Genomic DNA, 26523 nt, shown 5'->3' on the forward strand with positions numbered 1-26523 from the left:
CGATCACTGGGAGTTTATCCGACAGTCCCCGATCACTGGGAGTTTATCCGGAGAGTCCCCGATCACTGGGAGTTTATCCGACAGTCCCCGATCACTGGGAGTTTATCCGACAGTCCCCGATCACTGGGAGTTTATCCGGAGAGGCCCCGATCACTGGGAGTTTATCCGACAGTCCCCGATCACTGGGAGTTTATCCGGAGAGTCCCCGATCACTGGGAGTTTATCCGACAGTCCCCGATCACTGGGAGTTTATCCGACGGTCCCCGATCACTGGGAGTTTATCCGACAGTCCCCGATCACTGGGAGTTTATCCGACAGTCCCCGATACCTGGGAGTTTATCCGACATATCCCCGATCACTGGGAGTTTATCCGACAGTCCCAATTCACTGGGATTTTATCCCACAGTGCCCGATCACTGGGAGTTTATCCGACAGTCCCCGATCACTGGGAGTTTATCCGACAGTCCCCGATCACTGGGAGTTTATCCGGAGAGTCACCGATCACTGGGAGTTTATCCGACAGTCCCCGATCACTGGGAATTTACCCGAAAGTCCCCAATCACTGGGAGTTTATCTGACAGTCCCCGATCACTGAGAGTTTATCCCACAGTCCCCAATCACTGGGAGTTTATCCGACATTCCCCTATCACCGGGAGTTTATCCGACAGTCCACGATCACTGGGAGTTTATCCGACACTCCCCGAGCACTGGGAGTTTATCCAGAGAGTCCCCGATCACTGGGAGTTTATCCGACAGTCCCCGATCACTGGGAGTTTATCCGACAGTCCCCGAGCACTGGGAGCTTATCCGACAGTCCCCGATCACTGGGAGTTTATCCGACAGTCCCCGATCACTGTGAGTTTATCTGACAGTCCCCGATCACTGGAAGTTTATCCGGAGAGTCCCCGATCACTGGGAGTTTATCCGACAGTCTCTGATCACTGGGAGATTATCCGACGGGCCCCGATCACTGGGAGTTTATCCGACAGTCCCCGATCACTGGGAGTTTATCCAACAGTCCCCGATCACTGGGAGATTATCCGACAGTCCCCGATCACTGGGAGTTTATCCGACAGTCCCCGATCACTGGGAGTTTATCCGACAGTCTCTGATCACTGGGAGATTTTCCGACGGCCCCCGATCACTGGGAGTTTATCCAACAGTCCCCGATCACTGGGAGTTTATCCGACAGTCCCCGATCACTGGTAGTTTATCCGACAGTCCCCGATCACTGGTAGTTTATCCGACAGTCCACGGTCACTGGGAGTTTATCCGACAGTCCCCGATCACTGGGAGTTTATCCGACATATCCCCGATCACTGGGAGTTTATCCGACAGTCCCCGATCACGGGGAGTTTATCCGACAGTCCCCGTTCACTGGGAGTTTATCCGACAGTCCCCGATCACTGGGAGTTTATCCGACAGTCCCCGATCACTGGGAGTTTATCCAACAGTCCCCGATCACTGGAAGTTTATCCGACAGTCCCCGATCACTGGGAGTTTATCCGACATTCCCCTATCACTGGGAGTTTATCCGACAGTCCCCGATCACTGGGAGTTTATCCGACAGTCCCCGATCACTGCGATTTTATCCGACTGTCCCCGATCACTGGGAGTTTATCCGACAGTCCCCGATCACTGGGAGTTTATCCGACAGTCCCCGATCACTGGGAGTTTATCCGACAGTCCCCGATCACTGGGAGTTTATCCGACAGTCCCCGATCACGGGGAGTTTATCCGACAGTCCCCGATCACTGGGAGTTTATCCGGAGAGTCCCCAATCACTGGGAGTTTATCCGACAGTCCCCGATCACTGGGAGTATTTCCGACAGTCCCCGATCACTGGGAGTTTATCCGAAAGTCCCCGATCACTGGGAGTTTATCCGACAGTCCCCGATCACTGGGAGTATTTCCGACAGTTCTCGTCCACTGGGAGTTAATCCGGAGAGTCCCCGATCACTGGGAGTTTATCCGACAGTCCCCGATCACTGGGAGTTTATCCGACAGTCCCCGATCACTGGGAGTTTATCCGACAGTCCCCGATCACTGGGAGTTTATCCGACAGTTCCCGATCACTGGGAGTTTATCCTAATGTCCCCGATCACTGGGAGTTTATCCGACAGTGCCCGATCCCTGGGAGTTTATCCGACAGTCCCCGATCCCTGGGAATTTATCCAACAGTCCCCGATCACTGGGAGTTTATCCGACAGTCCCCGATCCCTGGGAGTTTATCCGACAGTCTCTGATCACTGGGAGTTTATCCGACAGTCCCCGATCCCTGGGAGTTTATCCGACAGTCCCCGATCACTGGGAGTTTATCCGACAGTCCCCGTTCACTGGGACTTTATCCGACAGTCCCCGCTAACTGGGAGTTTATCCGACATTCCCGGATCACTGGGAGTTTATCCGACAGTCCCCGATCACTGGGAGTTTATCCGACAGTCCCCGATCACTGGGAGTTTATCCGACAGTCCCCAATCACTGGGAGTTTATCCGGAGAGTCCCCGGTCACTGGGAGTTTATCCGGAGAGTCCCCGATCACTGGGAGTTTATCCGACAGTCCCCAATCACTGGGAGTTTATCCGACAGTTCTCGTCCACTGGGAGTTTATCCAGAGAGTCCCCGATCACTGGGAGTTTATCCGACAGTCCCCGATCACTGGGAGTTTATCCGACAGTCCCCGATCACTGGGAGTTTATCCGACAGTCCCCGATCACTGGGAGTTTATCCGACAGTTCCCGATCACTGGGAGTTTATCCTAATGTCCCCGATCACTGGGAGTTTATCCGACAGTGCCCGATCCCTGGGAGTTTATCCGACAGTCCCCGATCCCTGGGAATTTATCCAACAGTCCCCGATCACTGGGTGTTTATCCGACAGTCCCCGATCCCTGGGAGTTTATCCGACAGTCTCTGATCACTGGGAGTTTATCCGACAGTCCCCGATCACTGGGAGTTTATCCGACAGTTCCCGATCACTGGGAGTTTATCCGACAGTCCCCGATCACTGGAAGTTTATCCGGAGAGGCCCCGATCACTGGGAGTTTATCCGACAGTCCCCGATCACTGGGAGTTTATCCGGAGAGTCCCCGATCACTGGGAGTTTATCCGACAGTCCCCGATCACTGGGAGTTTATCCGACAGTCCCCGATCACTGGGAGTTTATCCGGAGAGGCCCCGATCACTGGGAGTTTATCCGACAGTCCCCGATCACTGGGAGTTTATCCGGAGAGTCCCCGATCACTGGGAGTTTATCCGACAGTCCCCGATCACTGGGAGTTTATCCGACGGTCCCCGATCACTGGGAGTTTATCCGACAGTCCCCGATCACTGGGAGTTTATCCGACAGTCCCCGATCCCTGGGAGTTTATCCGACATATCCCCGATCACTGGGAGTTTATCCGACAGTCCCCGATCACTGGGAGTTTATCCGACAGTCCCCGATCACTGGGAGTTTATCCGGAGAGTCACCGATCACTGGGAGTTTATCCGACAGTCCCCGATCACTGGGAATTTACCCGAAAGTCCCCAATCACTGGGAGTTTATCTGACAGTCCCCGATCACTGAGAGTTTATCCCACAGTCCCCAATCACTGGGAGTTTATCCGACATTCCCCTATCACCGGGAGTTTATCCGACAGTCCACGATCACTGGGAGTTTATCCGACACTCCCCGAGCACTGGGAGTTTATCCAGAGAGTCCCCGATCACTGGGAGTTTATCCGACAGTCCCCGATCACTGGGAGTTTATCCGACAGTCCCCGAGCACTGGGAGCTTATCCGACAGTCCCCGATCACTGGGAGTTTATCCGACAGTCCCCGATCACTGTGAGTTTATCTGACAGTCCCCGATCACTGGAAGTTTATCCGGAGAGTCCCCGATCACTGGGAGTTTATCCGACAGTCTCTGATCACTGGGAGATTATCCGACGGGCCCCGATCACTGGGAGTTTATCCGACAGTCCCCGATCACTGGGAGTTTATCCAACAGTCCCCGATCACTGGGAGATTATCCGACAGTCCCCGATCACTGGGAGTTTATCCGACAGTCCCCGATCACTGGGAGTTTATCCGACAGTCTCTGATCACTGGGAGATTTTCCGACGGCCCCCGATCACTGGGAGTTTATCCAACAGTCCCCGATCACTGGGAGTTTATCCGACAGTCCCCGATCACTGGTAGTTTATCCGACAGTCCCCGATCACTGGTAGTTTATCCGACAGTCCACGGTCACTGGGAGTTTATCCGACAGTCCCCGATCACTGGGAGTTTATCCGACATATCCCCGATCACTGGGAGTTTATCCGACAGTCCCCGATCACGGGGAGTTTATCCGACAGTCCCCGTTCACTGGGAGTTTATCCGACAGTCCCCGATCACTGGGAGTTTATCCGACAGTCCCCGATCACTGGGAGTTTATCCAACAGTCCCCGATCACTGGAAGTTTATCCGACAGTCCCCGATCACTGGGAGTTTATCCGACATTCCCCTATCACTGGGAGTTTATCCGACAGTCCCCGATCACTGGGAGTTTATCCGACAGTCCCCGATCACTGCGATTTTATCCGACTGTCCCCGATCACTGGGAGTTTATCCGACAGTCCCCGATCACTGGGAGTTTATCCGACAGTCCCCGATCACTGGGAGTTTATCCGACAGTCCCCGATCACTGGGAGTTTATCCGACAGTCCCCGATCACGGGGAGTTTATCCGACAGTCCCCGATCACTGGGAGTTTATCCGGAGAGTCCCCAATCACTGGGAGTTTATCCGACAGTCCCCGATCACTGGGAGTATTTCCGACAGTCCCCGATCACTGGGAGTTTATCCGAAAGTCCCCGATCACTGGGAGTTTATCCGACAGTCCCCGATCACTGGGAGTATTTCCGACAGTTCTCGTCCACTGGGAGTTAATCCGGAGAGTCCCCGATCACTGGGAGTTTATCCGACAGTCCCCGATCACTGGGAGTTTATCCGACAGTCCCCGATCACTGGGAGTTTATCCGACAGTCCCCGATCACTGGGAGTTTATCCGACAGTTCCCGATCACTGGGAGTTTATCCTAATGTCCCCGATCACTGGGAGTTTATCCGACAGTGCCCGATCCCTGGGAGTTTATCCGACAGTCCCCGATCCCTGGGAATTTATCCAACAGTCCCCGATCACTGGGAGTTTATCCGACAGTCCCCGATCCCTGGGAGTTTATCCGACAGTCTCTGATCACTGGGAGTTTATCCGACAGTCCCCGATCCCTGGGAGTTTATCCGACAGTCCCCGATCACTGGGAGTTTATCCGACAGTCCCCGTTCACTGGGACTTTATCCGACAGTCCCCGCTAACTGGGAGTTTATCCGACATTCCCGGATCACTGGGAGTTTATCCGACAGTCCCCGATCACTGGGAGTTTATCCGACAGTCCCCGATCACTGGGAGTTTATCCGACAGTCCCCAATCACTGGGAGTTTATCCGGAGAGTCCCCGGTCACTGGGAGTTTATCCGGAGAGTCCCCGATCACTGGGAGTTTATCCGACAGTCCCCAATCACTGGGAGTTTATCCGACAGTTCTCGTCCACTGGGAGTTTATCCAGAGAGTCCCCGATCACTGGGAGTTTATCCGACAGTCCCCGATCACTGGGAGTTTATCCGACAGTCCCCGATCACTGGGAGTTTATCCGACAGTCCCCGATCACTGGGAGTTTATCCGACAGTTCCCGATCACTGGGAGTTTATCCTAATGTCCCCGATCACTGGGAGTTTATCCGACAGTGCCCGATCCCTGGGAGTTTATCCGACAGTCCCCGATCCCTGGGAATTTATCCAACAGTCCCCGATCACTGGGTGTTTATCCGACAGTCCCCGATCCCTGGGAGTTTATCCGACAGTCTCTGATCACTGGGAGTTTATCCGACAGTCCCCGATCACTGGGAGTTTATCCGACAGTTCCCGATCACTGGGAGTTTATCCGACAGTCCCCGATCACTGGAAGTTTATCCGGAGAGGCCCCGATCACTGGGAGTTTATCCGACAGTCCCCGATCACTGGGAGTTTATCCGGAGAGTCCCCGATCACTGGGAGTTTATCCGACAGTCCCCGATCACTGGGAGTTTATCCGACAGTCCCCGATCACTGGGAGTTTATCCGGAGAGGCCCCGATCACTGGGAGTTTATCCGACAGTCCCCGATCACTGGGAGTTTATCCGGAGAGTCCCCGATCACTGGGAGTTTATCCGACAGTCCCCGATCACTGGGAGTTTATCCGACGGTCCCCGATCACTGGGAGTTTATCCGACAGTCCCCGATCACTGGGAGTTTATCCGACAGTCCCCGATCCCTGGGAGTTTATCCGACATATCCCCGATCACTGGGAGTTTATCCGACAGTCCCAATTCACTGGGATTTTATCCCACAGTGCCCGATCACTGGGAGTTTATCCGACAGTCCCCGATCACTGGGAGTTTATCCGACAGTCCCCGATCACTGGGAGATTATCCGGAGAGTCACCGATCACTGGGAGTTTATCCGACAGTCCCCGATCACTGGGAATTTACCCGAAAGTCCCCAATCACTGGGAGTTTATCCGACATTCCCCTATCACCGGGAGTTTATCCGACAGTCCACGATCACTGGGAGTTTATCCGACACTCCCCGAGCACTGGGAGTTTATCCGGAAAGTCCCCGATCACTGGGAGTTTATCCGACAGTCCCCGATCACTGGGAGTTTATCCGACAGTCCCCGAGCACTGGGAGCTTATCCGACAGTCCCCGATCACTGGGAGTTTATCCGACAGTCCCCGATCACTGTGAGTTTATCTGACAGTCCCCGATCACTGGAAGTTTATCCGGAGAGTCCCCGATCACTGGGAGTTTATCCGACAGTCTCTGATCACTGGGAGATTATCCGACGGGCCCCGATCACTGGGAGTTTATCCGACAGTCCCCGATCACTGGGAGTTTATCCAACAGTCCCCGATCACTGGGAGATTATCCGACAGTCCCCGATCAATGGGAGTTTATCCGACAGTCCCCGATCACTGGGAGTTTATCCGACAGTCTCTGATCACTGGGAGATTTTCCGACGGCCCCCTTTCACTGGGAGATTATCCGACAGTCCCCGATCACTGGTAGTTTATCCGACAGTCCCCGATCACTGGTAGTTTATCCGACAGTCCACGGTCACTGGGAGTTTATCCGACAGTCCCCGATCACTGGGAGTTTATCCGACATATCCCCGATCACTGGGAGTTTATCCGACAGTCCCCGATCACGGGGAGTTTATCCGACAGTCCCCGTTCACTGGGAGTTTATCCGACAGTCCCCGTTCACTGGGAGTTTATCCGACAGTCCCCGATCACTGGGAGTTTATCCGACAGTCCCCGATCACTGGAAGTTTATCCGACAGTCCCCGTTCACTGGGAGTTTATCCGACATTCCCCTATCACTGGGAGTTTATCCGACAGTCCCCGATCACTGGGAGTTTATCCGACAGTCCCCGATCACTGGGAGTTTATCCGACAGTCCCCGATCACTGCGATTTTATCCGACTGTCCCCGATCACTGGGAGTTTATCCGACAGTCCCCGATCACTGGGAGTTTATCCGACAGTCCCCGATCACTGGGAGTTTATCCGACAGTCCCCGATCACTGGGAGTTTATCCGACAGTCCCCGATCACTGGGAGTTTATCCGACAGTCCCCGATCACTGGGAGTTTATCCGACAGTCCCCGATCACTGGGAGTTTATCCGGAGAGTCCCCAATCACTGGGAGTTTATCCGACAGTCCCCGATCACTGGGAGTATTTCCGACAGTCCCCGATCACTGGGAGTTTATCCGACAGTCCCCGATCACTGGGAGTTTATCCGACAGTCCCCGATCACTGGGAGTATTTCCGACAGTCCCCGATCACTGGGAGTATTTCCGACAGTCCCCGTTCACTGGGAGTTTATCCGACGGTCCCCGATCACTGGGAGTTTATCCGACAGTCCCCGATCACTGGGAGTTTATCCGACAGTCCCCGATCCCTGGGAGTTTATCCGACATATCCCCGATCACTGGGAGTTTATCCGACAGTCCCAATTCACTGGGATTTTATCCCACAGTGCCCGATCACTGGGAGTTTATCCGACAGTCCCCGATCACTGGGAGTTTATCCGACAGTCCCCGATCACTGGGAGTTTATCCGGAGAGTCACCGATCACTGGGAGTTTATCCGACAGTCCCCGATCACTGGGAATTTACCCGAAAGTCCCCAATCACTGGGAGTTTATCCGACAGTCCCCGATCACTGAGAGTTTATCCCACAGTCCCCAATCACTGGGAGTTTATCCGACATTCCCCTATCACCGGGAGTTTATCCGACAGTCCACGATCACTGGGAGTTTATCCGACACTCCCCGAGCACAGGGAGTTTATCCGGAGAGTCCCCGATCACTGGGAGTTTATCCGACAGTCCCCGATCACTGGGAGTTTATCCGACAGTCCCCGAGCACTGGGAGCTTATCCGACAGTCCCCGATCACTGGGAGTTTATCCGACAGTCCCCGATCACTGTGAGTTTATCTGACAGTCCCCGATCACTGGGAGTTTATCCGACGGGCCCCGATCACTGGGAGTTTATCCGACGGGCCCCGATCACTGGGAGATTATCCGACAGTCCCCGATCACTGGGAGTTTATCCGACAGTCCCCGATCACTGGGAGTTTATCCGACAGTCTCTGATCACTGGGAGATTTTCCGACGGCCCCCGATCACTGGGAGTTTATCCGACAGTCCCCGATCACTGGGAGTTTATCCGACAGTCCCCGATCACTGGGAGTTTATCCGACATATCCCCGATCACTGGGAGTTTATCCGACAGTCCCCGATCACGGGCAGTTTATCCGACAGTCCCCGTTCACTGGGAGTTTATCCGACAGTCCCCGATCACTGGGAGTTTATCCGACAGTCCCCGATCACTGGGAGTTTATCCGACAGTCCCCGATCACTGGGAGTTTATCCGAGAGTCCCCGATCACTGGGAGTTTATCCGACAGTCCCCGATCACGGGGAGTTTATCCGACAGTCCCCGATCACTGGGAGTTTATCCGACAGTCCCCGATCACTGGGAGTTTATCCGACATTCCCCTATCACTGGGAGTTTATCCGACAGTCCCCGATCACTGGGAGTTTATCCGACAGTCCCCGATCACTGGGAGTTTATCCGACAGTCCCCGATCACTGGGAGTTTATCCGACAGTCCCCGATCACTGGGAGTTTATCCGACAGTCCCCGATCACTGGGAGTTTATCCGACAGTCCCCGATCACTGGGAGTTTATCCGACAGTCCCCGATCACTGGGAGTTTATCCGACTGTCCCCGATCACTGGGAGTTTATCCGACAGTCCCCGATCACTGGGAGTTTATCCGACAGTCCCCGATCACTGGGAGTTTATCCGACAGTCCCCGATCACTGGGAGTTTATCCGACAGTCCCCGATCACTGGGAGTTTATCCGACAGTCCCCGATCACTGGGAGTTTATCCGACAGTCCCCGGTCACTGGGAGTTTATCCGACTGTCCCCGATCACTGGGAGTTTATCCGACATATCCCCGATCACTGGGAGTTTATCCGACAGTCCCCGATCACTGGGAGTTTATCCGACAGTCCCCGATCACTGGGAGTTTATCCGACAGTCCCCGATCACTGGGAGTTTATCCGACAGTCCCCGATCACTGGGAGTTTATCCGACAGTCCCCGATCACTGGGAGTTTATCCGACAGTCCCCGATCACTGGGAGTTTATCCGACAGTCCCCGATCACTGGGAGTTTATCCGGAGAGTCCCCAATCACTGGGAGTTTATCCGACAGTCCCCGATCACTGGGAGTATTTCCGACAGTCCCCGATCACTGGGAGTTTATCCGACAGTCCCCGATCACTGGGAGTTTATCCGACAGTCCCCGATCACTGGGAGTATTTCCGACAGTCCCCGATCACTGGGAGTATTTCCGACAGTCCCCGTTCACTGGGAGTTTATCCGACAGTCCCCGATCACTGGGAGTTTATCCGACAGTCCCCGATCACTGGGAGTTTATCCGACAGTCCCCGATCACTGGGAGTTTATCCGACAGTCGCCGATCACTGGGAGTTTATCCGGAGAGGCCCCGATCACTGGGAGTTTATCCGAAAGTCCCCGATCACTGAGAGATTATCCGACAGTCCCCGATCACTGGGAGTTTATCCGACAGTCCCCGATCAATGGGAGTTTATCCGACAGTCCCCGATCACTGGGAGTTTATCCGACATTCCCCGATCACTGGGAATTTATCCGACAGTCCCCGATCACTGGGAATTTATCTGACAGTCCCCAATCACTGGGAGTTTATCCGACATATCCCCGATCGCTGGGAATTTATCCGACTGTCCCAATTCACTGGGAGTTTAACCCACAGTCCCCGATCACTGGGAGTTTATCCGACAGTCCCCGATCACTGGGAGTTTATCCGGAGAGGCCCCGATCACTGGGAGTTTATCCGACAGTCCGCGATCACTGGGAGTTTATCCGACAGTCCCCGATCACTGGGAGTTTATCCGACAGTCCCCGATCACTGGGAGTTTATCCGACATACCGCTATCACCGGGAGTTTATCCGACAGTCCCCGATCACTGGGAGTTTATCCGACAGTCCCCGATCACTGGGGGTTTATCCGACGGTCCCCGATCACTGGGAGCTTATCCGACAGTCCCCGATCACTGGGAGTTTATCCGACAGTCCGCGATCCCTGGGAGTTTATCCGACAGTCCCCGGTCACTGGGAGTTTATCCGACAGTCGCCGATCAGTGGGAGTTTATCCGGAGAGGCCCCGATCACTGGGAGTTTATCCGACAGTCCCCGATCACTGGCAGTTTATCCGACAATCCCCGATCACTGGGAGTTTATCCGACAGTCCCCGATCACTGGGAGTTTATCCGGAGAGGCCCCGATCACTGGGACTTTATCCGACAGTCCCCGATCACTCGGAGATTATCAGACAGTCCCCGATCACTGGGAGTTAATCCGACAGTCCCCGATCACTGGGAGTTTATCCGACAGTCCCCGATCACTGGGAGTTTATCCGGAGAGTCCCCAATCACTGGGAGGTTATCCGACAGTCCCCGATCACTGGGAGTGTTTCCGACAGTCCCCGATCACTGGGAGTTTATCCGACAGTCCCCGATCCCTGGCAGTTTATCCGACAGTCCCCGATCACCGGGAGTTTATCCGACAGTCCCCGATCACTGGGAGTTGATCCGAAAGTCCCCGATCACTGGGAGTTTATCCGACAGTCCCCGATCACTGGGAGTTTATCCGGAGAGTCCCCGATCACTGGGAGTTTATCCGACATATCCCCGATCACTGGGAATTTATCCGACTGTCCCAATTCACTGGGAGTTTATCCCACAGTCCCCGATCACTGCGAGTTTATCCGACAGTTCCCGATCACTGGGAGTTTATCCGGAGAGTCCCCGATCTCTGGGAGTTTATCCGACAGTCCCCGATCACTGGGAGTTTATCCGAGATTCCCCTATCACCGGGAGTTTATCCGACAGTCCCCGATCACTGTGAGTTTATCCGACAGTCCCCGATCACTGGAAGTTTATCCGGAGAGTTCCCGATCACTGGGAGTTTATCCGACAGTCTCTGATCACTGGGATTTTATCCGACAGTCCCAATTCACTGGGAGTTTATCCCACAGTCCCCGATCACTGGGAGTTTATCCGGAGAGTCCCCGATCACTGGGAGTTTATCCGACAGTCCCCGATCACTGGGAGTTTATCCGACAGTCCCCGTTCACTGGGAGTTTATCCGACGGTCCCCGATCACTGGGAATTTATCCGACAGTCCCCGATCACTGGGAGTTTATCCGACAGTCCCCGATCACTGGGAGTTTATCCGACATATCCCCGATCACTGGGAGTTTATCCGACAGTCCCAATTCACTCGGATTTTATCCCACAGTGCCCGATCACTGGGAGATTATCCGACAGTCCCCGATCAGTGGGAATTTATCCGGAGAGTCACCGATCACTGGGAATTTATCCGACAGTCCCCGATCACTGGGAGTTTATCCGACAGTCCCCAATCACTGGGAGTTTATCCGATAGTCCCCGATCACTGGGAGTTTATCCCACAGTCCCCGATCACTGGGAGTTTATCCGACATTCCCCTGTCACCGGGAGTTTATCCGACAGTCCCCGATCACTGGGAGTTTATCCGATACTCCCCGAGCACTGGGAGTTTATCCGACAGTCCCCGATCACTGGGAGTTTATCCGACAGTCCCCGGTCACTGTGAGTTTATCCGACAGTCCCCGATCACTGGAAGTTTATCCGGAGAGTCCCCGATCACTGGGAGTTTATCCGACAGTCTCTGATCAGTGGGAGATTATCCGACGGGTCCCCGATCACTGGGAGTTTATCCGGAGAGTCCCCGATCACTGGGAGTTTATCCGACAGTCCCCGATCACTGGGAGATAATCCGACATTCCCCGATCACTGGGAGTTTATCCGACAGTCCCCGATCACTGGGAGTTTATCCGACAGTCCCCGATCACTGGGAGTTTATCCGACAGTCCCCGATCACTGGGAGTTTATCCGACAGTCCCCGATCACTGGGAGTTTATCCTAATGTCCCCGATCACTGGGAGTTTGTCCGACAATCCCCGATCCCTGGGAGTTGATCCGACAGTCCCCGATCCCTGGGAATTTATCCGACAGTCCGCGAACACTGGGAGTTTATCCGACAGTCCCCAATCACTGGGAGTTTATCCGACAGTCCCCGATCACTGGGAGTTTATCCGACAGTCCCCGATCACTGGGAGTTTATCCGGAGAGCCCCGATCACTGGGAGTTTATCCGGAGAGTCCCCGATCACTGGGAGTTTATCCGACAGTCCCCGATCACTGGGAGTTTATCCGAAAGTCCCCGATCACTGGGAGTTTATCCCATGGTCCCCGATCACTGGGAGTTTATCTGACAGTCCCAGATCACTGGGAGTTTATCCGGAGAGTCACCGTTCACTGGGAGTGTATCCGACAGTCCCCGATCACTGGGAGTTAAACCGACAGTCCCCGATCACTGGGAGTTAATCCGACAGTCCCCGATCACTGGGAGTTTATCCGACAGTCCCAGATCACTGGGAGTTTATCCGACAGTCCCCGATCACTGGGAGTTTATCCGACAGTCCCCGATCACTGGGAGTTTATCCGACATTCCCCGATCACTGGGAGTTTATCCGACAGTCCCCGATCACTGGGAGTTTATCCGACAGTCCCCGATCACTGGGAGTCGATCCGACAGTCCGCGATCACTGGGAGTTTATCCGACAGTCCCCGATCACTGGGAGTTTATCCGACAGTCCCCGATCACTGGGAGTTTATCCGGCAGTCCCCGATCACTGGGAGTTTATCCGACAGTCCCCGATCACTGGGAGTTTATCGCACAGTCCCCGATCACTGGGAGTTTATCCGACAGTCTCTGATCACTGTGAGTTTATCCGACAGTCCCCGATCACTGGGAGTTTATCCGAGAGTCCCCGGTCACTGGGAGTTTATCCGACAGTCCCCGATCACTGGGAGTTTATCCGACAGTCCCCGATCACTGGGAGTTTATCCGACAGTCCCCGATCACTGGGAGTTTATCCGACAGTCCCCGATCACTGGGAGTTTATCCGGATAGTCCCCGATCACTGGGAGTTTATCCGACAGTCCCCGATCACTGGGAGTTTATCCGACAGTCCCCGATCACTGGGAGTTTATCCGGAGAGGCCCCGATCACTGGGAGTTTATCCGACAGACCCCGATCACTGGGAGATTATCCGGAGAGTCCCCGATCACTGGTAGTTTATCCGACAGTCCCCGATCACTGGGAGTTTATCCGACAGTCCCCGATCACTGGGAGTTTATCCGACGGTCCCCGATCACTGGGAGTTTATCCGACAGTCCCCGATCACTGGGAGTTTATCCGACGGTCCCCGATCACTGGGAGTTTATCCGACATATCCCCGATCACTGGGAGTTTATCCGACAGTCCCAATTCACTGGGATTTTATCCCACAGTGCCCGATCACTGGGAGTTTATCCGACAGTTCCCGATCACTGGGAGTTTATCCGACAGTCCCCGATCACTGAGAGTTCATCCGGAGAGTCACCGAACACTGGGAGTTTATCCGACTGTCCCCGATCACTGGGAGTTTCTCCGACAGTCCCCAATCACTGGGAGTTTATCCGACAGTCCCAGATCACTGGGAGTTTATCCCACAGTCCCCGATCACTGGGAGTTTATCCGACATTCCCCTATCACCGGGAGTTTATCCGACAGTCCCCGATCCCTGGGAGTTTATCCGACACTCCCCGAGCACTGGGAGTTTATCCGGAGAGTCCCGATCACTGGGAGTTTATCCGACAGTCCCCGATCACTGGGAGTTTATCCGACAGTCCCCGAGCACTGGGAGCCTATCCGACAGTCCCCGATCACTGGGAGTTTATCCGACAGTCCCCGGTCACTGTGAGTTTATCCGACAGTCCCCGATCACTGGAAGTATATCCGACAGTCCCCGATCACTGGAAGTTTATCCGACAGTCCCCGATCACTGGGAGTTTATCAGACAGTCCCCGATCACTGGGAGTATTTCCGACAGTCCCCGATCACTGGGAGTTTATCCGACAGTCCCCGATCACTGGGAGTTTATCCGACAGTCCCCGATCACTGGGAGTATTTCCGACAGTCCCCGATCACTGGGAGTTTTTCCGACAGTCCCCGATCACTGGGAGTATTTCCGACAGTCCCCGATCACTGGGAGTATTTCCGACAGTCCCCGATCACTGGGAGTTTATCCGACAGTCCCCGATCACTGGGAGTTTATCCGACAGTCCCCGATCACTGGGAGTTTATCCGACAGTCTCTGATTACTGGGAGATTATCCGACGGTCCCCGATCACTGGGAGTTTATCCGACATATCCCCGATCACTGGGAGTTTATCCGACAGTCCCAATTCACTGGGAGTTCATCCCACAGTCCCCGATCACTGGGAGTTTATCCGGAGACTCCCCGATCACTGGGAGTTTATCCGACAGTCCCCGATCACTGGGAGTTTATCCGACAGTCCCCGTTCACTGGGAGTTTATCCGACAGTCCCCGATCACTGGGAGTTTATCCGACAGTCCCCGATCACTGGGAGTTTATCCGACAGTCCCCGATCACTGGGAGTTTATCCGACAGTCCCCGATCACTGGGAGTTTATCCGAAAGTCCCCGATCACTGGGAGTTTATCCGACAGTCCCCGATCACTGGGAGTTTATCCGACAGTCCCCGATCACTGGGAGTTTATCCGACAGTCCCCGATCCCTGGGAGTTTATCCGACAGTCCCCGATCACTGGGAGTTTATCCGACAGTCCCCGTTCACTGGGACTTTATCCGACAGTCCCCGCTCACTGGGAGTTTATCCGACATTCCCCGATCACTGGGAGTTTATCCGACAGTCCCCGATCACTGGGAGCTTATCCGACAGTCCCCGATCACTGGGAGTTTATCCGACAGTCCCCGATCACTGGGAGTTTATCCGACAGTCCCCGATCACTGGGAGTTAATCCGACAGTCCCCGATCACTGGGAGTTTATCCGGAGAGTCCCCGATCACTGGGAGATTATCCGACAGTCCCCAATCACTGGGAGTTTATCCGACAGTTCCCAACCACTGGGAGTTAATCCGGAGAGTCCCCGATCACTGGGAGTTTATCCGACAGTCCCTGATCACTGGGAGTTTATCCGACAGTCCCCGATCACTGGGAGTTTATCCGACAGTCCCAGATCACTGGGAGTTTATCCTAATGTCCCCGATCACTGGGAGATTATCCGACAATCCCCGATCCCGGGGAGTTGATCCGACAGTCCTCGATCCCTGGGAATTTATCCGACAGTCCCCGATCACTGGGAGTTTATCCGACAGTCCCCGATCACTGGGAGTTTATCCGACAGTCCCCGATCACTGGGACTTTATCCGACAGTCCCCGATCACTGGGAGTTTATCTGACAGTCCCCGATCACTGGGAATTTATCTGACAGTCCCCGATCACTGGGTGTTTATCCGATAGTCCCCGATCACTGGGAGTTTATCTGACAGTCCCCGATCACTGGGAGTTTATCCGGAGAGTCCCCGTTCACTGGGAGTGTATCCGACAGTCCCCGATCACTGGGAGTTAATCCGACAGTCCCCGATCACTGGGAGTTAATCCGACAGTCCCCGATCACTGGGAGTTTATCCGACAGTCCCAGATCACTGGGAGTTTATCCGACAGTCCCCGATCACTGGAGTTTATCCGACAGTCCCCGACCACTGGGAGTTTATCCGACAGTCCCCGATCACTGGGAGATTATCCGACATTCCCCGATCACTGGGAGTTTATCCGACAGTCCCCGATCACTGGGAGTTTATCCGACAGTCCCCGATCACTGGGAGTTTATCCGACAGTCCCCGATCACTGGGAGTTTATCCGACAGTCCCCGATCACTGGGAGTTTATCCGACAGTCCCCGATCACTGGGAGTTTATCCGGCAGTCCCCGATCACTGGGAGTTTATCCGACAGTCACCGATCACTGGGAGTTTATCCCACAGTCCCCGATCACTGGGAGTTTATCCGACAGTCTCTGATCACTGGGAGTTTATCCGACAGTCCCCGATCACTGGGAGTTTATCCGACAGTCCCCGATCACTGGGAGTTTATCCGATGTCCCCGATCACTGGGAGTTTATCCGACAGTCCCCGATCGCTGGGAGTTTATCCGACAGTCCCCGATCACTGGGAGTTTATCCGACAGTCCCCGATCACTGGGAGTTTATCCGACAGTCCCCGATCACTGGGAGTTTATCCGACAGTCCCCGATCACTCGGAGTTTATCCGGAGAGTCCCCGATCACTGGGAGTTTATCCGACAGTCCCCGATCACTGGGAGTTTATCCGACAGTCCCCGATCACTGGGAGTTTATCCGGAGAGGCCCCGATCACTGGGAGTTTATCCGACAGTCCCCGATCACTGGGAGTTTATCCGGAGAGTCCCCGATCACTGGGAGTTTATCCGACAGTCCCCGATCACTGGGAGTTTATCCGACGGTCCCCGATCACTGGGATTTTATCCGACAGTCCCCGATCACTGGGAGTTTATCCAACGGTCCCCGATCACTGGGAGTTTATCCGACATATCCCCGATCACTGGGAGTTTATCCGACAGTCCCAATTCACTGGGATTTTATCCCACAGTGCCCGATCACTGGGAGTTTATCCGACAGTCCCCGATCACTGGGAGTTTATCCGACAGTCCCCGATCACTGGGAGTTTATCCGGATAGTCACCGATCACTGGGAGTTTATCCGACAGTCCCCGATCACTGGGAGTTTATCCGACAGTCCCCAATCACTGGGAGTTTATCCGACAGTCCCCGATCACTGGGAGTTTATCCCACAGTCCCCGATCACTGGGAGTTTATCCGACATTCCCCTATCACCGGGAGTTTATCCGACAGTCCCCGATCACTGTGAGTTTATCCGACACTCCCCGAGCACTGCGAGTTTATCCGGAGAGTCCCCGATCACTGGGAGTTTATCCGACAGTCCCCGATCACTGGGAGTTTATCCGACAGTCCCCGAGCACTGGGAGCTTATCCGACAGTCCCCGATCACTGAGAGTTTATTCGACAGTCCCCGGTCACTGTGAGTTTATCCGACAGTCCCCGATCACTGGAAGTATATCCGACAGTCCCCGATCACTGGGAGTTTATCCGACAGTTCCCGATCACTGGGAGTTTATCCGACAGTCCCCGATCACTGGGAGTTTATCCGGAGAGTCCCCAATCACTGGGAGTTTATCCGACAGTCCCCGATCACTGGGAGTTTATCTGACAGTCCCCGATCACTGGGAGTTTATCCGACAGTCCCCGATCACTGGGAGTTTATCCGGCAGTCCCCGATCACTGGGAGTTTATCCGACAGTCACCGATCACTGGGAGTTTATCCCACAGTCCCCGATCACTGGGAGATTATCCGACATTCCCCGATCACTGGGAGTTTATCCGACAGTCCCCGATCACTGGGAGTTTATCCGACAGTCCCCGATCACTGGGAGTTTATCCGACAGTCCCCGATCACTGGGAGTTTATCCGACAGTCCCCAATCACTGGGAGTTTATCCGACAGTCCCCGATCACTGGGAGTATATCCGGCAGTCCCCGATCACTGGGAGTTTATCCGACAGTCACCGATCACTGGGAGTTTATCCCACAGTCCCCGATCACTGGGAGTTTATCCGACAGTCTCTGATCACTGGGAGATTATCCGACAGTCCCCGATCACTGGGAGTTTATCCGACAGTCCCCGATCACTGGGAGTTTATCCGATGTCCCCGATCACTGGGAGTTTATCCGACAGTCCCCGATCACTGGGAGTTTATCCGACAGTCCCCGATCACTGGGAGTTTATCCGACAGTCCCCGATCACTGGGAGTTTATCCGACAGTCCCCGATCACTGGGAGTTTATCCGACAGTCCCCGATCACTCGGAGTTTATCCGGAGAGTCCCCGATCACTGGGAGTTTATCCGACAGTCCCCGATCACTGGGAGTTTATCCGACAGACCCCGATCACTGGGAGTTTATCCGACAGTCCCCGATCACTGGGAGTTTATCTGACAGTCCCCGATCACTGGGAGTTTATCCGACAGTCCCCGATCACTGGGAGTTTATCCGGCAGTCCCCGATCACTGGGAGTTTATCCGACAGTCCCCGATCACTGGGAGTTTATCGCACAGTCCCCGATCACTGGGAGTTTATCCGACAGTCTCTGATCACTGTGAGTTTATCCGACAGTCCCCGATCACTGGGAGTTTATCAGAGAGTCCCCGGTCACTGGGAGTTTATCCGACAGTCCCCGATCACTGGGAGTTTATCCGACAGTCCCCGATCACTGGGAGTTTATCCGACAGTCCCCGATCACTGGGAGTTTATCCGACAGTCCCCGATCACTGGGAGTTTATCCGGATAGTCCCCGATCACTGGGAGTTTATCCGACAGTCCCCGATCACTGGGAGTTTATCCGACAGTCCCCGATCACTGGGAGTTTATCCGGAGAGGCCCCGATCACTGGGAGTTTATCCGACAGACCCCGATCACTGGGAGATTATCCGGAGAGTCCCCGATCACTGGTAGTTTATCCGACAGTCCCCGATCACTGGGAGTTTATCCGACAGTCCCCGATCACTGGGAGTTTATCCGACGGTCCCCGATCACTGGGAGTTTATCCGACAGTCCCCGATCACTGGGAGTTTATCCGACGGTCCCCGATCACTGGGAGTTTATCCGACATATCCCCGATCACTGGGAGTTTATCCGACAGTCCCAATTCACTGGGATTTTATCCCACAGTGCCCGATCACTGGGAGTTTATCCGACAGTTCCCGATCACTGGGAGTTTATCCGACAGTCCCCGATCACTGAGAGTTCATCCGGAGAGTCACCGAACACTGGGAGTTTATCCGACTGTCCCCGATCACTGGGAGTTTCTCCGACAGTCCCCAATCACTGGGAGTTTATCCGACAGTCCCAGATCACTGGGAGTTTATCCCACAGTCCCCGATCACTGGGAGTTTATCCGACATTCCCCTATCACCGGGAGTTTATCCGACAGTCCCCGATCCCTGGGAGTTTATCCGACACTCCCCGAGCACTGGGAGTTTATCCGGAGAGTCCCGATCACTGGGAGTTTATCCGACAGTCCCCGATCACTGGGAGTTTATCCGACAGTCCCCGAGCACTGGGAGCCTATCCGACAGTCCCCGATCACTGGGAGTTTATCCGACAGTCCCCGGTCACTGTGAGTTTATCCGACAGTCCCCGATCACTGGAAGTATATCCGACAGTCCCCGATCACTGGAAGTTTATCCGACAGTCCCCGATCACTGGGAGTTTATCCGACAGTCCCCGATCACTGGGAGTTTATCCGGAGAGTCCCCAATCACTGGGAGTTTATCAGACAGTCCCCGATCACTGGGAGTATTTCCGACAGTCGCCGATCACTGTGAGTTTATCCGACAGTCCCCGATCACTGGGAGTTTATCCGACAGTCCCCGATCACTGGGAGTATTTCCGACAGTCCCCGATCACTGGGAGTTTTTCCGACAGTCCCCGATCACTGGGAGTATTTCCGACAGTCCCCGATCACTGGGAGCATTTCCGACAGTCCCCGATCACTGGGAGTTTATCCGACAGTCCCCGATCACTGGGAGTTTATCCGACAGTCCCCGATCACTGGGAGTTTATCCGACAGTCTCTGATTACTGGGAGATTATCCGACGGTCCCCGATCACTGGGAGTTTATCCGACATATCCCCGATCACTGGGAGTTTATCCGACAGTCCCAATTCACTGGGAGTTCATCCCACAGTCCCCGATCACTGGGAGTTTATCCGGAGACTCCCCGATCACTGGGAGTTTATCCGACAGTCCCCGATCACTGGGAGTTTATCCGACAGTCCCCGTTCACTGGGAGTTTATCCGACAGTCCCCGATCACTGGGAGTTTATCCGACAGTCCCCGATCACTGGGAGTTTATCCGACAGTCCCCGATCACTGGGAGTTTATCCGACAGTCCCCGATCACTGGGAGTTTATCCGAAAGTCCCCGATCACTGGGAGTTTATCCGACAGTCCCCGATCACTGGGAGTTTATCCGACAGTCCCCGATCACTGGGAGTTTATCCGACAGTCCCCGATCCCTGGGAGTTTATCCGACAGTCCCCGATCACTGGGAGTTTATCCGACAGTCCCCGTTCACTGGGACTTTATCCGACAGTCCCCGCTCACTGGGAGTTTATCCGACATTCCCCGATCACTGGGAGTTTATCCGACAGTCCCCGATCACTGGGAGCTTATCCGACAGTCCCCGATCACTGGGAGTTTATCCGACAGTCCCCGATCACTGGGAGTTTATCCGACAGTCCCCGATCACTGGGAGTTAATCCGACAGTCCCCGATCACTGGGAGTTTATCCGGAGAGTCCCCGATCACTGGGAGATTATCCGACAGTCCCCAATCACTGGGAGTTTATCCGACAGTTCCCAACCACTGGGAGTTAATCCGGAGAGTCCCCGATCACTGGGAGTTTATCCGACAGTCCCTGATCACTGGGAGTTTATCCGACAGTCCCCGATCACTGGGAGTTTATCCGACAGTCCCCGATCACTGGGAGTTTATCCTAATGTCCCCGATCACTGGGAGATTATCCGACAATCCCCGATCCCGGGGAGTTGATCCGACAGTCCCCGATCCCTGGGAATTTATCCGACAGTCCCCGATCACTGGGAGTTTATCCGACAGTCCCCGATCACTGGGAGTTTATCCGACAGTCCCCGATCACTGGGAGTTTATCCGACAGTCCCCGATCACTGGGAGTTTATCCGGAGAGTCCCCGATCACTGGGAGTTTATCCGGAGAGTCCCCGATCACTGGGAGTTTATCCGACAGTCCCCGATCACTGGGAATTTATCCGACAGTCCCCGATCACTGGGTGTTTATCCGATAGTCCCCGATCACTGGGAGTTTATCTGACAGTCCCCGATCACTGGGAGTTTATCCGGAGAGTCCCCGTTCACTGGGAGTGTATCCGACAGTCCCCGATCACTGGGAGTTAATCCGACAGTCCCCGATCACTGGGAGTTAATCCGACAGTCCCCGATCACTGGGAGTTTATCCGACAGTCCCAGATCACTGGGAGTTTATCCGACAGTCCCCGATCACTGGAGTTTATCCGACAGTCCCCGACCACTGGGAGTTTATCCGACAGTCCCCGATCACTGGGAGATTATCCGACATTCCCCGATCACTGGGAGTTTATCCGACAGTCCCCGATCACTGGGAGTTTATCCGACAGTCCCCGATCACTGGGAGTTTATCCGACAGTCCCCGATCACTGGGAGTTTATCCGACAGTCCCCGATCACTGGGAGTTTATCCGACAGTCCCCGATCACTGGGAGTTTATCCGGCAGTCCCCGATCACTGGGAGTTTATCCGACAGTCACCGATCACTGGGAGTTTATCCCACAGTCCCCGATCACTGGGAGTTTATCCGACAGTCTCTGATCACTGGGAGTTTATCCGACAGTCCCCGATCACTGGGAGTTTATCCGACAGTCCCCGATCACTGGGAGTTTATCCTATGTCCCCGATCACTGGGAGTTTATCCGACAGTCCCCGATCGCTGGGAGTTTATCCGACAGTCCCCGATCACTGGGAGTTTATCCGACAGTCCCCGATCACTGGGAGTTTATCCGACAGTCCCCGATCACTGGGAGTTTATCCGACAGTCCCCGATCACTCGGAGTTTATCCGGAGAGTCCCCGATCACTGGGAGTTTATCCGACAGTCCCCGATCACTGGGAGTTTATCCGACAGTCCCCGATCACTGGGAGTTTATCCGGAGAGGCCCCGATCACTGGGAGTTTATCCGACAGTCCCCGATCACTGGGAGTTTATCCGGAGAGTCCCCGATCACTGGGAGTTTATCCGACAGTCCCCGATCACTGGGAGTTTATCCGACGGTCCCCGATCACTGGGATTTTATCCGACAGTCCCCGATCACTGGGAGTTTATCCAACGGTCCCCGATCACTGGGAGTTTATCCGACATATCCCCGATCACTGGGAGTTTATCCGACAGTCCCAATTCACTGGGATTTTATCCCACAGTGCCCGATCACTGGGAGTTTATCCGACAGTCCCCGATCACTGGGAGTTTATCCGACAGTCCCCGATCACTGGGAGTTTATCCGGATAGTCACCGATCACTGGGAGTTTATCCGACAGTCCCCGATCACTGGGAGTTTATCCGACAGTCCCCAATCACTGGGAGTTTATCCGACAGTCCCCGATCACTGGGAGTTTATCCCACAGTCCCCGATCACTGGGAGTTTATCCGACATTCCCCTATCACCGGGAGTTTATCCGACAGTCCCCGATCACTGTGAGTTTATCCGACACTCCCCGAGCACTGGGAGTTTATCCGGAGAGTCCCCGATCACTGGGAGTTTATCCGACAGTCCCCGATCACTGGGAGTTTATCCGACAGTCCCCGAGCACTGGGAGCTTATCCGACATATCCCCGATCACTGGGAGTTTATCCGACAGTCCCAATTCACTGGGATTTTATCCCACAGTGCCCGATCACTGGGAGTTTATCCGACAGTCCCCGATCACTGGGAGTTTATCCGACAGTCCCCGAGCACTGGGAGCTTATCCGACAGTCCCCGATCACTGAGAGTTTATTCGACAGTCCCCGGTCACTGTGAGTTTATCCGACAGTCCCCGATCACTGGAAGTATATCCGACAGTCCCCGATCACTGGGAGTTTATCCGACAGTTCCCGATCACTGGGAGTTTATCCGACAGTCCCCGATCACTGGGAGTTTATCCGGAGAGTCCCCAATCACTGGGAGTTTATCCGACAGTCCCCGATCACTGGGAGTTTATCTGACAGTCCCCGATCACTGGGAGTTTATCCGACAGTCCCCGATCACTGGGAGTTTATCCGGCAGTCCCCGATCACTGGGAGTTTATCCGACAGTCACCGATCACTGGGAGTTTATCCCACAGTCCCCGATCACTGGGAGATTATCCGACATTCCCCGATCACTGGGAGTTTATCCGACAGTCCCCGATCACTGGGAGTTTATCCGACAGTCCCCGATCACTGGGAGTTTATCCGACAGTCCCCGATCACTGGGAGTTTATCCGACAGTCCCCAATCACTGGGAGTTTATCCGACAGTCCCCGATCACTGGGAGTATATCCGGCAGTCCCCGATCACTGGGAGTTTATCCGACAGTCACCGATCACTGGGAGTTTATCCCACAGTCCCCGATCACTGGGAGTTTATCCGACAGTCTCTGATCACTGGGAGTTTATCCGACAGTCCCCGATCACTGGGAGTTTATCCGACAGTCCCCGATCACTGGGAGTTTATCCGATGTCCCCGATCACTGGGAGTTTATCCGACAGTCCCCGATCACTGGGAGTTTATCCGACAGTCCCCGATCACTGGGAGTTTATCCGACAGTCCCCGATCACTGGGAGTTTATCCGACAGTCCCCGATCACTGGGAGTTTATCCGACAGTCCCCGATCACTCGGAGTTTATCCGGAGAGTCCCCGATCACTGGGAGTTTATCCGACAGTCCCCGATCACTGGGAGTTTATCCGACAGTCCCCGATCACTGGGAGTTTATCCGACAGTCCCCGATCACTGGGAGTTTATCCGACAGTCCCCGATCACTGGGAGTTTATCCGACAGTCCCCGATCACTGGGAGTTTATCCGGCAGTCCCCGATCACTGGGAGTTTATCCGACAGTCCCCGATCACTGGGAGTTTATCGCACAGTCCCCGATCACTGGGAGTTTATCCGACAGTCTCTGATCACTGTGAGTTTATCCGACAGTCCCCGATCACTGGGAGTTTATCAGAGAGTCCCCGGTCACTGGGAGTTTATCCAACAGTCCCCGATCACTGGGAGTTTATCCGACAGTCCCCGATCACTGGGAGTTTATCCGACAGTCCCCGATCACTGGGAGTTTATCCGACAGTCCCCGATCACTGGGAGTTTATCCGGATAGTCCCCGATCACTGGGAGTTTATCCGACAGTCCCCGATCACTGGGAGTTTATCCGACAGTCCCCGATCACTGGGAGTTTATCCGGAGAGGCCCCGATCACTGGGAGTTTATCCGACAGACCCCGATCACTGGGAGATTATCCGGAGAGTCCCCGATCACTGGTAGTTTATCCGACAGTCCCCGATCACTGGGAGTTTATCCGACAGTCCCCGATCACTGGGAGTTTATCCGACGGTCCCCGATCACTGGGAGTTTATCCGACAGTCCCCGATCACTGGGAGTTTATCCGACGGTCCCCGATCACTGGGAGTTTATCCGACATATCCCCGATCACTGGGAGTTTATCCGACAGTCCCAATTCACTGGGATTTTATCCCACAGTGCCCGATCACTGGGAGTTTATCCGACAGTTCCCGATCACTGGGAGTTTATCCGACAGTCCCCGATCACTGAGAGTTCATCCGGAGAGTCACCGAACACTGGGAGTTTATCCGACTGTCCCCGATCACTGGGAGTTTCTCCGACAGTCCCCAATCACTGGGAGTTTATCCGACAGTCCCAGATCACTGGGAGTTTATCCCACAGTCCCCGATCACTGGGAGTTTATCCGACATTCCCCTATCACCGGGAGTTTATCCGACAGTCCCCGATCCCTGGGAGTTTATCCGACACTCCCCGAGCACTGGGAGTTTATCCGGAGAGTCCCGATCACTGGGAGTTTATCCGACAGTCCCCGATCACTGGGAGTTTATCCGACAGTCCCCGAGCACTGGGAGCCTATCCGACAGTCCCCGATCACTGGGAGTTTATCCGACAGTCCCCGGTCACTGTGAGTTTATCCGACAGTCCCCGATCACTGGAAGTATATCCGACAGTCCCCGATCACTGGAAGTTTATCCGACAGTCCCCGATCACTGGGAGTTTATCCGACAGTCCCCGATCACTGGGAGTTTATCCGGAGAGTCCCCAATCACTGGGAGTTTATCAGACAGTCCCCGATCACTGGGAGTATTTCCGACAGTCCCCGATCACTGGGAGTTTATCCGACAGTCCCCGATCACTGGGAGTTTATCCGACAGTCCCCGATCACTGGGAGTATTTCCGACAGTCCCCGATCACTGGGAGTTTTTCCGACAGTCCCCGATCACTGGGAGTATTTCCGACAGTCCCCGATCACTGGGAGTATTTCCGACAGTCCCCGATCACTGGGAGTTTATCCGACAGTCCCCGATCACTGGGAGTTTATCCGACAGTCCCCGATCACTGGGAGTTTATCCGACAGTCCCCGATCACTCGGAGTTTATCCGGAGAGTCCCCGATCACTGGGAGTTTATCCGACAGTCCCCGATCACTGGGAGTTTATCCGACAGTCCCCGATCACTGGGAGTTTATCCGGAGAGGCCCCGATCACTGGGAGTTTATCCGACAGTCCCCGATCACTGGGAGTTTATCCGGAGAGTCCCCGATCACTGGGAGTTTATCCGACAGTCCCCGATCACTGGGAGTTTATCCGACGGTCCCCGATCACTGGGAGTTTATCCGACAGTCCCCGATCACTGGGAGTTTATCCAACGGTCCCCGATCACTGGGAGTTTATCCGACATATCCCCGATCACTGGGAGTTTATCCGACAGTCCCAATTCACTGGGATTTTATCCCACAGTGCCCGATCACTGGGAGTTTATCCGACAGTCCCCGATCACTGGGAGTTTATCCGACAGTCCCCGATCACTGGGAGTTTATCCGGAGAGTCACCGATCACTGGGAGTTTATCCGACAGTCCCCGATCACTGGGAGTTTATCCGACAGCCCCAATCACTGGGAGTTTATCAGACAGTCCCCGATCACTGGGAGTATTTCCGACAGTCC

This window comes from Somniosus microcephalus, chromosome 23 (assembly GCF_052327205.1).
Source record: "Somniosus microcephalus isolate GS21.2 chromosome 23, FLI_Smic_1.0, whole genome shotgun sequence".
NCBI lineage: Eukaryota > Metazoa > Chordata > Chondrichthyes > Squaliformes > Somniosidae > Somniosus > Somniosus microcephalus.